A 17,835-nucleotide genomic window follows, 5' to 3' on the forward strand; every position below is an offset into this window, starting at 1 on the left:
ATAAAGTACGGGTTGCAGTGGTTAGATGCCTCATGTGAAGTGATAACCCACAATGAGGGGCGTGAGATCAGAAGGGATTTTATTTTTGTCTTGAAGCAAGTTCTCCTGAGTGACGTGCTCCATAATGTGAGCTACTTCTGCGGTGGAGTGTCCTTGTGACTTTGTACTTGGATATATTCTGTGGAGTCTGAATGCCTGGCAGTAGATAAAGATTTCTTGGTGTGCTTGGGGTGGTTCCTGGATCTATGAAGATAGATATGAAGATCCATGGATTTCTTGTTCATGGTTACTTGTAGAAATACAGGGGACATGTGAAGCTATATGCATGTTACTCATATGGCTAGTATTCCTTGAAAATAATGACACATATGTATGCAAATTTCTGCATTAGTAATTGAATATTTCTTCTGACAGATCATTGAGTTTCTTTTTACTTTGTATTATCTGCATGAACAGACGGTGTAAGGCTTTGTATTAAATACTGCAGTGTTATGGTCTTGTGCATTTTATTCTGCATAATTTCTTATCATGTTTGAATTCTCTAAAGGCGGCAGAGTTGCAAATGTTAACTTTTATTACTGGTGTAATTTTGTAGTGTCCAGTGTAAATCACTGACTAAGATACTGTCAACTTTTCTGATTTAAACAAGATAAAGGACCAGATCATTTAGTGATGTAACTCTTGAGCAAGTGATGCTATTCTCGCAAGGAAACTGGCTCACTGACTCTACCATGGCATAATGTCAATTGAATTGTGAAGGACAAAGACATTTTCTCACAGTTCCTTGTGCCTAACAAGCAATTATTTGTTTAGCGAATTTTTCTCCCACAGCATGGCATTTAGTGGGCAATCGAATGGTATTCATTTTCCACACGCACTCACTTAGGAATCAGCTCCATTGCTATGAGATGGGAAAATTTCACACCACTGAATAGTGTTGTTTTGAAGAGCCACGGTTATAATGAAGAACTGCATATAAAATTGTATTAATTAAAAGGCCAGCTCATAAACAAAATTAATTGGAGGTCATCATATACCCATGACCCTACCACAGAAATAGAACTTTTTTTTAAAGCAGTACACATGGGGATTCAGCCACTGAAACAATCTTAGTAACAAGACCTTGGCTGGCCTCTCCTCTAATCATATCCAGCCCTGCATGAAGAGATGGTTTTGTTTTCATATTCGTGCAGTCTAAGCTTCCATTTGGGCTACTCCCTTGCTAAACAATCCAAATACCATGGGGTTGGCTGCTTCATATCCAGGCTTATTAATATCTATCTGTATAGGACAAAGATGCTTCCTGTGCAATACACTTGAGGCCACAAATAAGCTGCCTCCCCACCCCTATGCCCTCCTATCTCCTCAGCACAGTGCCCCAACTGCTGCAGAAGTGGTGTGGTTCCACTGTGTAGGGACACCTAGACTTGGAAAACATCTGGGAGGGCAGGCATAACAGGCAGCCTGTGGGCATGGAATAAGCTGCTCAGTAATCAGTAGGGCCTACCAAAATAAGAGGCCATTTCATGGTCAGAGGATGGTAAGTTTTATCATTTCAGCTATTTAAAACAGAAATGTCATGCTGCTGTAATTACCGGGAGTCCTGACCCAAAAGGAATTGTGTGGGGGTCGCAAGGCTATTGCCACCCTTCCTTTTGCAAGGCTGCTAGCAGCAGCAGCATGGCCTAAAGAGCTGGACAGCTGTGTCTTGTCAAGACTGATCCCCATTCTGGCACACCGAGTGAAGAAGTTGGGGGGCCTGCAAGAACTTAAAAGTACCCTTCCACTTAAGGAGTCTGCTTTAAAAAATCCCCAAGGTCACAGATTCCTTGACCCTGGAGACATGCTGCCGCCAGCCAAATGCAAAAAAACCCTTTGAGAACCCAGGAAGGCACACTTGTGATGTCTCCTTATGGGGTAACCCCAAGCTCTTCTCTCTTTCTTTGGAGAGAGCTTGAAAACAAACTGCAGTTCCTTAATAGCTGACTCTTGGTCATAGGCACATACACACAAACCTCCCACAGGACATAGGAATCAGAGCATCGTCTTAAAAAGGTGTTTTTGTTAATGAAACCAAGAAAGCATACTTGGTTGCTAGGTGTTACAGAGCAGCTAAAGAAAGGTAGATTAAAACAGAGAATACTTCCATGGGATTCCATTTAGAAGCTAGTGCATAGGGGTACATCAATCAGCTGGAGAAGTCTTGCAAACCAAAACCCAAATTAAAAAATAACCTGACTGCACCTGACTAAACATCCCCTTTTCTAAATTTCATACCTGGTTATTGGGTCATTTCATCTCGGTATCTCTGCTTTGGTCACACAAAGGACTGCTGCCGGTAGATCACTGCTTCAACTGAAAAATTATTCTCTCTTCCCGTGACTTCAGCTGGCTCCCTGCTGGTATTTCCTGGAGATTTTCAGGGAGTCATTGTCTCAGGGTTTCACCTTTGTAAGTAATTTAGTTAACCAACTGCTGTGATGTCTAGAAAAGAGGAAGTGCACCTCCCATCCATCACATGGCTAATGGACAGGGATACAGCTCTGAAGGCAGAGCTAATGCCAGCAGCAGCACAAAAGTGAGGATGGCGTGATATGGTGTTGTTACCCTTACTTCTGTGCTGTTGTCTGCAGAGCTGGGCCCTTCACCACAGCTACTCTCTGGCCACCCAGCTCTGAAAACAGCGGTACAGATGTAAGGGTGATATGGATATGGTATTACACCCTTATTTCTGCACTGCTGCAGGCACAGTGCTGTCTTCAGAGCTGTATCGGGGGTGGCCGCATTAGGTTGTATCCACAAAAACAACAAGAAGTCCTGCGGCACCATATAGACTAACAGATTTATTGGAGCATAAGCTTTCATGGGCAAAGACCCACGATGCATACAAAGTGGGTCATTGCCCATGAAAGCTTATGCTCCAATATATCTGTTAATCTATAAGGTGCCTCAGGACTTCTCGCTGTCCTTCGGAGTTGGACATCCAGCCAACTTTACCACCACATGCTCTCCACTTGCCAACCTCTGAAGGCAACACAGAAGTAAGGGTGGCAATGCCATACTCCTAAAATAACCTTGTGATCCCACAGCTCCCTTCGGATCAGTACCTCCATTTTGAGAAATGCGGTATCCCCTGTGAAGTCTGTATAGTATGGGCTAACAGGACAGGTTTCATGGGAGGACACCAGATTCCGTGGTCCATGACACATTTTGTGTAACTGAGAATTCATTAGGACCCTAGTAATGGGGCTGAAGTTCAGAGAACAATTTGGGGCCAGGCCAGGTTTGGAGCTGCAAAGGCAGAATCTGTTAACATGGAGTGAGAATCAAGGTTGGCCTAAGCCAGGGTCTTTCACCAGCATGAGCAGTTGTCTAAAGCTGGAGGCAGGAAACCAAGGTCTGGGCTGGGAGCTGAGCCTATGTCAAGAGCCAGGAGGCTGAACTCAAGGCAAGCTGCAGCAAATCGGGTCTATGGCACAGCTCCCTTAAATGGTGTTGACTTTCTATGAGGAGTGCGTCAATCACATGATCATGGAGGGCTGTCACTCAGGCCGTTTAAGCCCGGACTTCCTGCTAGGGGTTAGCGCTTCTCTTGGTGGCAGTCATGCCTAGGCCCCACGTGGTGACAAGGAACTAGTGTCTTCCTTGAACTCCACAGTCCCTGGGTCTAGGCATTTTACTCACCCATGGGTAGTAATAGTGTTGGCCAAAGGGAGCTCAGTGGGCTGCTACGTAAGAGATGGCTGAGGCAACAGCATGAGTGTGAATGGCTCAGATCAACTGTCCAAAGCTTTCCCAGTATGAGAGAGAGACAACAGATGAAGCATGTCTCAGTTCCCTCAGGCCATTGGGGTGGGGGTGGGAGCTTGTACAGGCAAAGTGCACTGACTCCCCCTCCGTGCTCCATGAGATGATTTAACCCTGGTGGTACAGGCAAGGAGAGAGTTCTAGGGCCTGTCCTGTTCAGCAGGTCAGATTAGATGATCTACTGGCCCATTTTTGCCTTAAAAATCTAGTAATCTTTCTAGTCGCGGCTAATGAACACAGCCCAAAGAGTGAATACTCCTAGGCTTCAGATACACTAGCAAGTTTTGCCCACAAACCCCCCGTTTTTGTCAACAAAACTCGTGGGCTGTGCACCCCCAAAATGGGATTCGTCGGCAGTATCTTGACAAAACACAGCACTTTCACCAATGGCGTTCTGCCGCAAAGCTTTGAGGCATAACACTGTTGTTGACAGATTCTGTCAACAAAAAAGCCGTACGGGCGCTCTGGGGGCCCTTCGCATGACCGGGAAGGCATCCACAGCAGTGGACAGCCCTGTCTGCTGCGCTGCCTCTTTTGTGGAGAGAACAACCAGGCAGTCCAGCTGCTCTGTTGATAGAGGGGAGCACTCTCCCAGTTGGCTTTTGTGTGTGACTGCAGTTTTTGTGTCAGCAGTTTTGCTGGCAAAGCTCTTCTGACAGTGACTTCTGGCGACAGCTCACTGTAGTGTAGCTGCAGCCCTAGAGAGGAATTCCATCTTTAATGCAGGTCTGTGGCTAGAGGGGGAGTAATGGGAAGTACCATGTAAGAGGCTTTACTATCCCGTGATGGGTTGTTTACCCTGACACTTGCCCTGAGAGAGTTAGTGTGTTAAGATGGAAGCCAAGACAGGCCACAGGGGATGGTAATAAGCTGAGTTAAGTAGTCCCCTAACTCAATGAGTGAGCCCAGCTGAGGAGGAACAAGATGAACTGGGTTTGTAAAGACAGGAATCTGATAGCAGAGCAATCTGTAGGGAGGCAGTCTGCAGTCCGAGAGAAGGGAGTTTTGTTTAGGAGCTGCAGAGCCAAGGTAACCTAAAACCCAAAGTGGCAGGGAAAGCCAGAAATTTAGGAAAGGCTCAGGATAAGGTGGTAAGGTGTGGGATGGGACAGACCTTGGATGCTAACTAGGGAGTCCCTGAGCTGGAACCCAGGGCAGAGGGCAGGTTGGGTTTCCCTATCAGCCCCTGGTGAATAGGAAGAGTGCCTAGGACTGCAGTGGAAAGGAGAGACTTTGAGACTCCAGAAAGGGGAAGCACACCCAGCTACCTGGCTGGAGGGCCGAGTTGTGAAGAAGGAGCAGCGGGAGTCATGGAGATGGAACAGCAGCAGAAAGGCTGCTAGACCTGGAAGAGTGTCTCCAAGGCAGCCAGGAGGAGATGTTTCCGGGCGTGAGTGCACCTCATGCCATAGCCCAGTGCCTTATTTCCACTGAGGTCTTGAGCCGTAAAAGCAAAAATACCAGTGCGGAATGCTGACATGGGACAGAACATGTTTTAAAAAGGACCAATGGCAGATGGTGTTCATGCTGTTGGCATGGGACAGAGTATCTAATTGCTTATATAATGTATTAGAGAAAAACCTAAGAGAGAGGCAAAGGGTAGATTTTGATTTCAGAATGATCCCCTCCTTGTGCAATTAGAAACCAAGTGACTGGAGTTGAAGGGGGAAGGACAACTGCTGTAATTTCCGTTACGCATTCTGAATAAGCTGTAGGACTGTGCAACTTTCCAAGCAGATATTTTATTATCAGCAGTTGCGGCATGCCAATGTCATGAGCTTCTCCAGTCAAGAGATTGGCGTATGCCCTACTTCTAAATATTAATCTCCAACTCCAAGTAGCGTAGCTTGGAGCAGAAAAAGTGAAATGTAAGCAGGGCCATTTTAAAAAATTACACTGACCATTTATTCATTTGGTAACTGGAAATAATCAAACGATATTGGCAATTGCCTTTCATGAAACAGGGTCTCTTTCAATTTCTATCGTGAGGTGGGTGAGAAAATATCTTTTATTGGACCAACTTTGGTGGTGTTAGTAAGAGGGATATAATTGGTGAGAGCTCCAGGGATGCTATTTTGTGTCTTACATTTGCTCAGTGAGTAGCCTTTGTGGTGCTTCCTTTCACTTCATGATGTGGCCTTCCATTTGAGACAGCTGAATTATCTCTCTCCTATTATCGCATGTAGTGTAGTTGTGGCTGTGTCAGACCCAGGAAGTTAGCGAGACCAGGTGAGGGATTACCCTGCAAATCAGGATGATTTTTTATTACCACACTTTCTCCTTCTTGAAAAACAACAAGAAGTCCTGTGGCACCTTATAGACTACAGATGTTTTGGAGCATAAGCTTTTGTGATGCGTCTGATGAAGCGGGTCTTTGCCCATGAAAGCTCATACTCCAAGATATCTGTTAGTCCATATGGTGCCACAGGATGACTTCTTGTTTTTGAAGATACAGACTAATACGGCTACCTCTCTGATACTTTCCTGCTTGAAGCTGAACTGAGTTTTTTTGAGTGGCACTGGGGGAAGGGAGGCGTCATGCTGTCTGGAGTGGCTCATGGTCATGAGTGCCTCAAGGCAGACACACACTCCCCTCCGCAAGTGTGTTGGTATGTTCTAATATTTGACCTTCTCAGTAACAAGTGTGAATTCTTGGATCACTGTACCAGTCTTACCATAGAGCCACAGGTACCACCCGTGGGTTCTCCAGTCTATCTTGCCTCCCAAGCAAGCTGGATTGAGAGATAGTTAGACACTGCACACCCAAGATCACAAAACAGTCAGGCTGCAACCAGTCCCAACAGGCCAGTTACTTATGCTGTATCAAACTGTACTTTAGATCTCACACCAAAGACAACACTATAACCAATCCCGTAGTTAACAAACTAAGGACTGAAGGAATGAGTTATGTACAGGTTAAAGCCAGCAACTGTTTGGTTCCAAAAGGCGACAGAGATGTAGTAACCTGTTACCACTCTATGTCTTCTAGGGCTAACACAGGGTGTGCATGGGGAATCTCTGTTTTTGTTTCTTAGCTCCAGGCTTGAATAGTCACAGAGAGGTAGCTGTGTTATTCTGTATCTTCACAAAGCAAAAAACCAGTCCTGTAGCACTTTAAAGACTAACCAAATAATTTATTAGGTGATGAGTTTTCGTGGGGCAGACCCACTTCTTCGGATCTGGAAATCTGAAGAAGTGGGTCTGCCCCACAAAAGGTCATCACTCAAAAAAATATATTTTGTTAGTCTTTAAAGTGCTACAGGACTGCTTTTTTGTTTTGTTTAGCTTCAGGCCAAGAGAGAACCATTTCTTCTCAGGGAACATCATTACATGCCCTTTCCCCAGTGCTTCAATCATTGGGATGAGATAGGAGGACCATATTTTCCCAAAGAGAAAATGGGACACCCCTGGGCTGGGTGAGACCCCCTGCCCAACACTCTGCTCACCTCCCATTCTGGGGCTTGCCTATGCCCTCCTTATCTCCTGCCTACATGGGGCCAATCCTGAGATCCACTCCCCACTGGTGCCTGGACTGGCCTGAGTTTCCCCACAACCCTTTTCCCAGGACTAACCCTCCAAGCCCCAACCCCCATGGGCTGATTCTCCATGTCCCCCTGCCTCTTGCATGAGATGCTCTCCCGAGCACTTCCTCCAGCACAAGGCTGGCATGACCACACCCCCACTCTTCACATTTACATGTTCGTCCACACCCACCTAGGGGTCCCACCACACATTTTGACACAACGGTGTGTTTGTCTGATTTGCTCTTGCCAACTGTTGATCAGCTGGCAAGTGAAAATGGGATAAAGGCCTAGTTTTGCACAAAAAAGGGTCTAAAAATACATTGTCCCAGCCAAAACAAGGCAGACAAATGGTTACCTTAGGGTAAGCACCTGCGCCTAATTTTTTTATCAGTGGATGAAGGGAACAACAAAGCTTTTTGTCCTACAATAGCCCATTTAGTCTTCAGAATCATCCTTGGTGGGCAGGGAACTTGCCCTTCTAACCTATGCTCCTAAGTTTACAGCAGTCAATTTTAGTTATAAATCAAAACTTAACTATTAGCGGTCCTCAACCAGGAGTATGTAAATTTCTACACATCTAGATATTTGCCAGGTTTTGCAACAAGCTACGTGAAAAGCACCAGTGAAGGCAGTAAAAAGTGAAAATTCACATTCACTTGTTTGTACTGCTCTATATTGTATATACTGAAGTGTAAGTGCAATATTTATAGTCCGGCTGATATATTTATAATTATTTAGTGAAATCGAAAAATTAAGCAATTTTTCAGTAATACTGTGCTGTGAAACTTTAGGGGCTTTTTATGCCTGATTTTGGAAGCAAGAAGTTTTTAAGTGAGGCGAAACGTGGGGATATGTTAGACAATCAGGTTCCCGAAAGGGATAAAGTAATTTGGAATGTTTGAGAGCCACTGCCTTTTAGCACAGGAAACAGACAGCACCCGTAAGATCAAAGCAGGCCGCAACTTACAGGCATTTTATAGAATATAACCACTGGACATAGCTTTACAAGTTTAAAACTTGTCTTGAACAATATTAACATACAGCTGAGCTGCTCTGGTTTCCAGCTATCAGTTTGTCAGTGCTCACCTGATGCCCACAGCTTTAGCAAGAGTTGGCATCTGTTTTCCCAATGTCACAGATGAGGCACAAAATCATATGCTCTCATGATCCTGCCACTCACGGTAGGGTGGCCCAGTGGGTTCACAGGATGAGCACTTTGCAGTAGCAAGGCCTGTGTAAAGAGGAAACAAAATGGTTTATGTCAGAATAAAACCCCTCCTATTGCACTGTGGCTCACAGGTGGTTCTCTGATAATCAGCCGCACACAAGAAACAAAATTAAAGGTGAAACCATGTGTGTGTGCTTCTTAAGTGAGCTAATCAGGCATGTGGAGGACTTACCTTTCCATTGAATTTGTTGAGAAGCAAAAGCAGGCAAGCCAGGCTCATCAGTAAGTGACGCACGAACAGCAGTGCCAGAACAGACCTCCGGAGACACAGCAGGTGACACATAACCTGCTGCAGATTTTTATGAAGCCAGTGTTGATAGCCCAGTATGGTAAGGGAAGCAGATCAGATTGGGGGAGCTTGCTGCCAAAGATTCCTATGTAACTGTGCGATAAGACTCAAGAGAGTGTTTTTTGTTGGTTCTCCTGTTCAGCAGCTAGGAATGGAAAGATTCTTCTCTATCCATCACCATGGGAGGCCGCTGATAGCCAGGGGAGTTTGCCTCTATTTTGAAAAGTGGCGTTACAGAAATGTCCTGGGGATCATTTCTGCATGAATTCTGCATCAGACCTGTTTGTTTTATAAAGGTTAGTGCATCTGTGACACTTTCTCAGGGTACCTAGGGCCAGGAGTCCCCTTCTTATCCCTTTGCCCCCAGGTACATGTAGGGCTGCCAACAATATTCCCTCTAATCTCTTTCATCCATGTGTGGATTTTTTTCATCTAGGTGCAGAATAAATTTTTCTGTGTCCCAAGACACAGGCCTGTGCACCACCGTTTAAAACAAACTCCTAGCTGTGGCCCCTCTGCTAATCAGCTGGGCAGCACTGGATTTCTCCTGAGCAGCTGCCCAAGGGCCCAGGGTGCAGGAGCACTGGTTGTCAGTCTCCTGGTTCTGCTGGGATCTCCCAGAATCTGTCTCCTGGTGGCTACTGCAGCCAACTGGGAGATTTGGGCATTAAAAGCCCATCTGTGAAGTGGACCTAAAGCAGGCTTCCTACCCAGCCTCATTCCCAGAAGCAATCAACGTTATCAAGATTATCCCTACAGCTTCTGAGGGGTAGCAGGCATCTCCTCCTCCCCTACCGCTAACCCCACGCTTCTGTCGGCCAAGCATTGCAGCCAATAGGGCCTGAAGGGACAGTGCCTGCAGACAGGGGCACTGTGCAGAGATTCCTGGCCTCCCCACCTAGGAACTGCTGCCAGAGGGAAGTGCCAAGTGTTTTCAGGAGCTGACCAAGGTAAATATGCCCCCTCACTCCTTTCTGCACCCCAGCCCGCACCCAACTACCTGCCAGAGCTCACATCACTTCCTGCTCCCAAACACCTGCCCCAGGCGCAACCTACCCCTTGGCTGCAGCCTCCTGCCCAGAACCCACATCTGCCCCTGTACCTCAGCTCCCTGTCCCAGCCCAGTAAAAGTGAATGAGGTGGGGGAGAGCAAGTGATGGAAGGAGGGGGGCTTGCGTGCCACAGGGGGTGGAGCCTCAGAGAAGGGGTGCGACAAGAGTATTTGGATATGTGCTATTAGAGAGTTGGAAACTCTAGTCACTTAAGGGCTTGTTTATGCTTAACTGGGCTTCAGCATCCTGACATAGCCAGCCACACACTCAGTCTTTACCTTGCAGCTTAACAGTGGGTGTTCTCCAGTGCTCAAACCAGTTTTGAAGGTTTCCATATAGTGTTCAGCCTCTAATCCCCTGAACACTTACAGTTCCACAATGATTACTGTCTGTCCCTGAAGGAACACAATACACTCTAGCTGGGACAATTCAACTCAGGATAACAAGAAGTCCTGTGGCACCTTATAGACTAACAGATATTTTGGAGCATAAGCTTTCATGGGCAAAGACACGCTTCATCAGATGCATGAGTGGGGGTGGTGGTTTCAGAGGGGTATTTAAAGAGTGGGGTCCCAGAAAAAGGGAGGGCCAGGGCTGACAAGGTCTATTCAGTCAGGGTGGAAAAGGCCCATTATCAGTGGTATGTATGAAGAGAGGAAAAATAGGTCAGATAAGACATATCCATATCCCCTCTGTCTTATCTGACCTGTTTTTAACTCTCTTCATACATAGCGCTGATAATGGGCCTTTTCCACCCTGACTGAATAGACCTCGTCAGCTCTGGCCCTCCCTTTTACTGGGACCCCACTCTTTAAATATCCCTCTGAAACCACCCGCCACTCATGCATCTGATGAAGCGGGTCTTTGCCCACGTAAGTTTATGCTCCAAAATATCTGTTAGTCTATAAGGTGCCACAGGACTTCTTGTTGTTCTCAAAGATGCAGACTAACAGGGCTACCTCTTTGATACTTGTCAACTCCGGATAAGTTTCTGTTTACTTGTACAGCACTGAGTTAGAGTGTTCCCCCCACCCACCCCAGTCGAGGATTTTAGAGACAGTGAGTAAGGATAATGGAAACAAAAACAGGTTATATATAAAACAAAATCATGACTTCCTTTCTATACAGTAAAAGTAACCTAGCAGAGTAACTTTCTGAGAAAGGAAGTTTATCTCACTCTAAATAACTATTTGCAGTGTGTTCAGCTAAGTTTAGATTGAGATTCTGTTTCCATGAATGATCACATTGCCCACTTGCTTCCTGCAAGCCATATAAATGGGACATTTTCTTTTCCTTCTCTTATTCCCCAGAGTCATTGCCTACCCTCTCAATCACATGGGGTAGCTCTGTCTTGTTCTATGGAGTGCACCTTTCCTGTTGACTCATAAGTAAAAAGGTTCCGTTTCACACTGCGTAATTTACATTTTAACAAACACTCTTACCTAACTCATCTGAAGAAACTTATTTTTATCTTTAACAAACATTAAAATGTATTTTCAGTGTGTGTACCCAACTCCTTAAATAGTCTCCACGCAAAGATTGAGGACCATTATGGCATATGCTTTTATTAGAGTACTTGGTCCTGCCATTGGGGCAGGGGGCTGGATTTGATGGCCTCTCGAGTTCCCTTCCAGTCGTAGTATTCTATGATTCTATGATTCATTTATGCATAAATACCATGGCAGTAGTCACATTTCAGCACTCTACCTTGGAAAGGTTGCTGACACCTGCTTTAAATTATCATTCTGTCAGGGTGTAGGGCCTTCAATATGGCAGGTAATATCTGTTACTATTGAAACTGATCAGTAATATCATTTAGGTCAAATGGCAAGTGACACACATGCATAAACAGATGCCCAAGATTTATCCTTCACATCAAATGGCCAGTTTTGGTCACAGATGCAGAGCTTTGGAACAGAGCAGGACAAGAACCGCTTGACGTTCAAATCAAGAAGAAAGTGAGTATGGTGGGGCCACACTCTCAGAAAACCATCATCCAGCATTGTCCATCAAGCTCTCACATGGAACCCACAAGGAAAATGCAGAAGAGGAAGACCTCAGATAAAGTGGAGAAGATTTACTGAGACTGAAGGACAAGCACTGGGTACTCCTGGAGTCAGCTAGAAGTTTTGTCCCAAGGCAGAGTGAATGCAGGAGACTTGTAGATGACCTATGCTCCACTTGGAGTACCGGGGTTTAGTAGTAGTACTAGTAGATGATGTTCCTTCTTGATATATGCTTCCCTCTTCAACTGCTCCAGCTAAACTCGGTAGTATGCAAGGCCTTTGTGACAATTTTGTACAGTTTTTCATGAGCTCTAACCCATTCATGGACAATGACAAACTCAATTCAGAGCCAGGGAAATCTAGTAATCCCTCACTGAGCCTCCCAGTGTGAATTACAGGCGGTTTCCTGCTTTAATGGAGTTTGATGTAGTAAAAATCTCTTCTTGCAAAGAATGCTCTCACTGTGCATGATGTGTAATAGAAACCACAGAACTGTGCTGCTCCATTTGTACTAAGGTGGGAGAGCCAGGAGGCTGTTTAGGGAAGATTGTTGTAGAGCACATTGCAAAACAAGGATTTGAAGATAAAATGCAACTGTGCTCATGTTACTTTCTCATTTCTCCCTTTTACAAAACAAATCCAACACCACAGCCTACTGTATGTATCCCCATAGGACTGGCAGAGAACATAGGGTCTTTTAATTCTATGGGGACTGAATATGTGTTTGTAATGTCTCGCTCTTTATTTTGCACCTGCACCAAAAATTGTCATAAGAAATGTTTAGAGGTGTCTCTTTTCTGAATGGCAAATCAGAAGTATTTTTTAAAAACATCCACTTTGTGTCAACTTTTTTATTACTTTTAAAAATCAATTCTCCTCTGTATTTCCAAATAAAGCAGTTGGGGGGTGGGGGGGGCAAGCAGGGTTAGTTTTGTATGTGAACTTGATACAATTTTTAAATGTATTTCTAAACAAAATTGCAACTTAGAACTTAGGTCTCCAGTCCAAAACTACATAGTAGCAAAATGGAAAATTCCACGGCCCCACCCAGTGTTTGAGCTCAGTGGTTTGCCCTTTGTCACCTTTTTCTTACCAGTTTGCTACTTTTCAGCTAGGCACCTTAATCATGAGAATGTGTTGAAAAAATGCATTTTAACTTTTGTGATTTTTAAAGAAATTTTTCCCAGTTCTAATAGGTATTCAAAATATGCAAATGCATATAAATATAGATGTAATTATATAAGAAATTAGGTTGAAAGAAGGTTAAAGGCAAAGTCAAGCATTCTGAAGGGAGGAAATGCCCAGGTAACCTTTATTTAGCTCCTTTGTGGCTATGTGCTGTGATACAGTCTTTAACTGAATGATCACCAGGAAGCCTAAAAATCTGTTTGCTGTGGAGAAGAGCAGAATTTGCATTTTGACTGAGATGCTTTAGATTTTACTTTTTTAAAAAAATACAAACATACAGTAGAACCCTGCGTCACCCGTGCCTGCACAGACCCACGCCTGCCAACAGGGGGTGGCAGAGAGGGCAGTTGCCCCCTGGCAAAACCTTTCAAAGAGCCCCAGAGCTCTGGGCCCTTTTGAAGTGCCCCAGCAATGCTGTTCCGGCTGCATGTGGCTGTGAGGGAGTGGGGCCTGGGCAGTGCTGCGGAGCTGAGCAGCGATGTGACCTAACTGTCTGTGGTCCCGCTCCTTCCGCTCTTGGCCCTGCCCTTTCCAGGGCGTGGAGCCGGGGCTCCCCTCCCACCATGCTCCAGGGCCCCTGGCAGCTCCCAGTGCTGCTGCACAGAACTATGAGAAATTGAGGCTGTCCGCTCCATGCGGCAGGGCTCCCTCGGTTAAATTTCATTTTAATTATGGAAAAAGCACTGATTTTTGGCATGAGCTTTTTTGCTTTATTGGAGAATTTGGGTGGGGGAGGGTGTTTAATTATGGAAACTGAGACTCCCAGATGATCACTTCTGTTTTACACAAGACCTCTGCCTTATCCAGTGAATGGCTCATTGTTCCGTATTTCTTGTTATCCTCCCCGTTCAGTGCATACCCACGGGCATTTTTATAGGCATTTTTAGCTTGCTACTGAATTTTAGGTCCACGCCATCAAAACAATGTAATTCTTTGTAATACGGCTCCAATCATTTCAGTTGCAGCTGTGAGCACTCAGGGTCTATATATGCTGCAATTAAGAATTCAGGGCTGGCTTGGACCATGTGACTGTTTAATAGTATTGTAGATTCGTAACAGAGAGGTTGCCATGTTAGTCTGTATTAAAACAAAACAAACCAGAGTCATGTAGCTTTTTAAAAACTAATAAAATAATTGATTCGGTGATGAGCTTTTGTGGGACAGACCCACTTCTTCAGTATTGTAGGTGTTTGGCCTCAGGCAGAGAGGGAACATGGACTCTGAGGTGGAAGGATACCAGAGCTCAGAACTACACCACAGCATAACACCCTCTTAGCTAGAGCTGCCCAAGTCAGGGTTTTAAACTGCCATGAACACATACGCTCAATACAGCTGCAGATCTGGCTGCAGGTCACTGGTGTGTCTCACTAGGCACCCAGCAGATCTGGAACAGACTATTAATGGTGACCCATGAAAAGTTTTCTTTAAGTGACTTGCCCAACATCACATAGAATGTATATGTTAGAGGCAGAGAGAGAATCCAATTCTCTAACATAGAGCTGGGTAGGAAAGGGCCTCCCAAATGTTTTTGAGCGTTCTGAATTTGTTCCCATCTCAAATCAGGAAGAAAAGTGAAAAACTTGGGGAAAAAAGATATTATTTGTAGCTGTTCAGGTCAGCCTTAATGGTTATATTTAGATCCTTTTATAGTATTTTATTTTGCTTCTGCCTTTTTTCTTTTCTGTAGCTATTTTTACTCCTAATCAACTTAAAATTCTATCACGTTAATTCTGAATCGGAAAAATGGAGTTTTTCATTTGTGCAAAATGTGAATGAAAGGTTTTGCCGATATAATTTTTTTCAACTCTTATGTAAGTTGAGAAATTCACCAACATGAAGACTTCAGTATAATGCAGAGATACAATGAGACCAAAGTACGAGGTGTAGTGCAGAACTCTCCGCCTAGAGGGTGGGGAAGTTGAAGTGGCTTTAAATGTCTCATGCATCTTTCTGATTGTGAGCTGCTGTGGAGTCTGGAAAGGCTGCCAGCTAATCTTAGGTAGACCTGGGAGGCCTGTAAGTTACAGCAGCCTCTCTGGCTGCCTTATGGTCTGCAGTACTTGCGAGAATCTCAAAAGCAATAGGCACTGTGGACCATATAAGCATCCATAAGGTGCTCCGAAGCCCCTGTGCCTTATGGGTACCTACCTAAATGGTGTCTGTGCCAAAGGAATCTTCCCTTTATGTTGCCCTATACCTTTTACCTAGTGTGGAGGTACCAGAGTCAGTGTGAGGGGTTATAAATGAGTCTAGATTCTGTAATGAGACTGTTGCATTTGAACACTGCAGCGGTTTGCAATACTAGCAGAAAATGCTAATGCTAACAAAACTAGAGATGTGCCTGCAATACAAAGCTTGGATGTGAATCTATACATGCCCTATCATTCTGGGAAAGTGGAGGAGGTGGAGCTTTGGAGGTCAGGCCCAACTCTGAGGGGAAAACCGTGAATCTTTAATAAACCCAAGACCAATGTGACAGAATAACTGCTGACCTGTCTGGGAGCAGAAATAAAAATTAGACTCCCCCCACTATCCGCTTCCCAAATGAGCAGTGAATGAAACTGCTCCAGTGGCTCATGGTCACTGGTACCAAGCTTCCCTATTATCTCCTCACAGCATAAAACTGAAATGAAACAAAACTGCCTTGCATCTCTTCTGGAAGGATGGCACAGATGTCCTCTGGTGGCGTCTATTGAAGCCACTACATACTTCCTCTCCATTACTCATCGAGCTGACAAATGCCTGTGTTTTAAGAGCCAAAAGCGGGCAAGTGAATAGATCTGGTTTTGCTGGATTGCTTTACTATGTATGTTCCTTGCTCAACAGACAAAAATATATGACATCTTGGTGTTACATCCTGTGAAGCTGGCAAGTAAAACACAGAATGAGTTTGAGGTCTCTTTCTAATTACATATTTACAGTGAGATAAGGAGCTTGGACACTGCTGTAATGAGGATTAGATAAGCACCTAAGCAGGTAGACTGCTGACTTTCAGTTCAGTAGAACTATGATAATAATGCCTTAAAATCTAGTTCAGGTACTGCACAGTGGTCTTATCCTGCAAATGAATGCAGGAGATTTAGGTGAGATATTAGAAAAAGCTTTCTGACTGTAAAAGATAGTTACACACTAGAAGAGGCTACCTGGGAACCTTGGGGAGTCCCTTTCACTGAAGGTTTTTAAGAACAGGTTAGACATACACCAGTTAGGGATGCTCTAGCACAGGAGGGTGTTCCTGTCCAGACCGCTGATCTGAGGGCTGAGTTCAACTGATAGACATTGTCCCATTAAAGTCAATGAGACAATCCACATGAGTAAAATGAAGTATGTGCAAAAAGTGCTTGCAGGATTTGGGCTGAAATTTGCTGTTTGGGAAGAGATGGGACTTACAACCTTGTGTTGTTTTATGGGAATATATTTTAGCATTTTTAGCTTCACTTAGGGAAGATTTAGTAAAGCCATTTTAATCTCCATTGAAGAAGAGAGAATAGTTCTAATGGTTCTAATAAGATTAATAGAGGAGATTAATGCACTTATTGGATAATTATAATAGAATTGTTTCTCCATGTGAAATGTTGCTGAGATTAATACTGCCGTGCTGGCTAGATTCCTGAAGGCTCCAGCAAATCAGCAAGTCATAGTGAGTTTCTTCATCTATCCCTATTCAAAGCAGTTAAACACAGGCTTTAAAATTTAAGTCTAGGTTTCAGTGTTGTGCTGACCTGAGCCCATGCTTAAGAACAAAATGAACTTGACTTTTATATGGAGTGTTTAGGGGGCATTGGGGAAGTGGTGGGACAAGTGTCCAGGTTTGTAGGATTACAAAATTGGCAATCCAGGGCATTGAGCTGACGTGCAGCGACAGGGCTGTGGGTGAATGCCCTAGCTGGTGATGAAATGAAATGATATCCTTTCCCGTTCAGGCTAAGGCTACATCATTAAAACATGCACTTTTAATATGATACATCATAAAGACTTCCTCTTTGTCCTGTACTACTGCTTATTGGATCAAAGCCCATTGAGAATTTTCATTTGTGGATAATTGATCAAGTAAACCTTTTGCATCAATGCAGTTGTCCCGTGCAAGCCTAGAGCTACAAATCTTTACAATCCTTTTAGCCCTATGAATGGAAGACAGCAATTTTTTGTTCTCAGGTAAACTGAATTAGGCCCATTTTTGCACATGGGTTGGTCTGGAATGAAAAACACCCAAATATTTGCATGCAAAACTTCTGTTTCCTCTTTAAATAAAATAAAAGGATGGGGCCAAAAATAAAGTCTGTGGATCCCCACAAGGGGTGAGGCAAGTGAGCAGGAGGTGCTTGGCTGCATGAAACTGAGTAAGGGACAATGACATTGAATACTGGCACCATTTTTCGCAGGTAGTGGTGATTTTTCACTGCTGTTTCACTCCTAAGGGTAACAAAGGCACAGAGGACCCAGCAGCTACTGGGGCTGAATCTAGCCAGGCCGTATACCCTATTAGCCCATTTATTGCCAAAATTCTTGTTAATCCCCTGGGAAAGTGTCCTACCAGGGGAAAGAAATAAGGCTGCCATCACTAAGAGCCTCCTGGGTGGGATTACAGACTGACTATGCGGAAATTCAAGGGATATCCTTATATATGTAGATTCCTAACTCCAGAGGGGAATGAAAAGCAGCTGACAATGCTATTACTTCCTGTTGTAGTGCTACCTTTTCTAGTATGAGTACATCCATGAGAATTCTATAGTTGTATCTT

This window comes from Carettochelys insculpta, chromosome 5 (assembly GCF_033958435.1).
Source record: "Carettochelys insculpta isolate YL-2023 chromosome 5, ASM3395843v1, whole genome shotgun sequence".
NCBI lineage: Eukaryota > Metazoa > Chordata > Testudines > Carettochelyidae > Carettochelys > Carettochelys insculpta.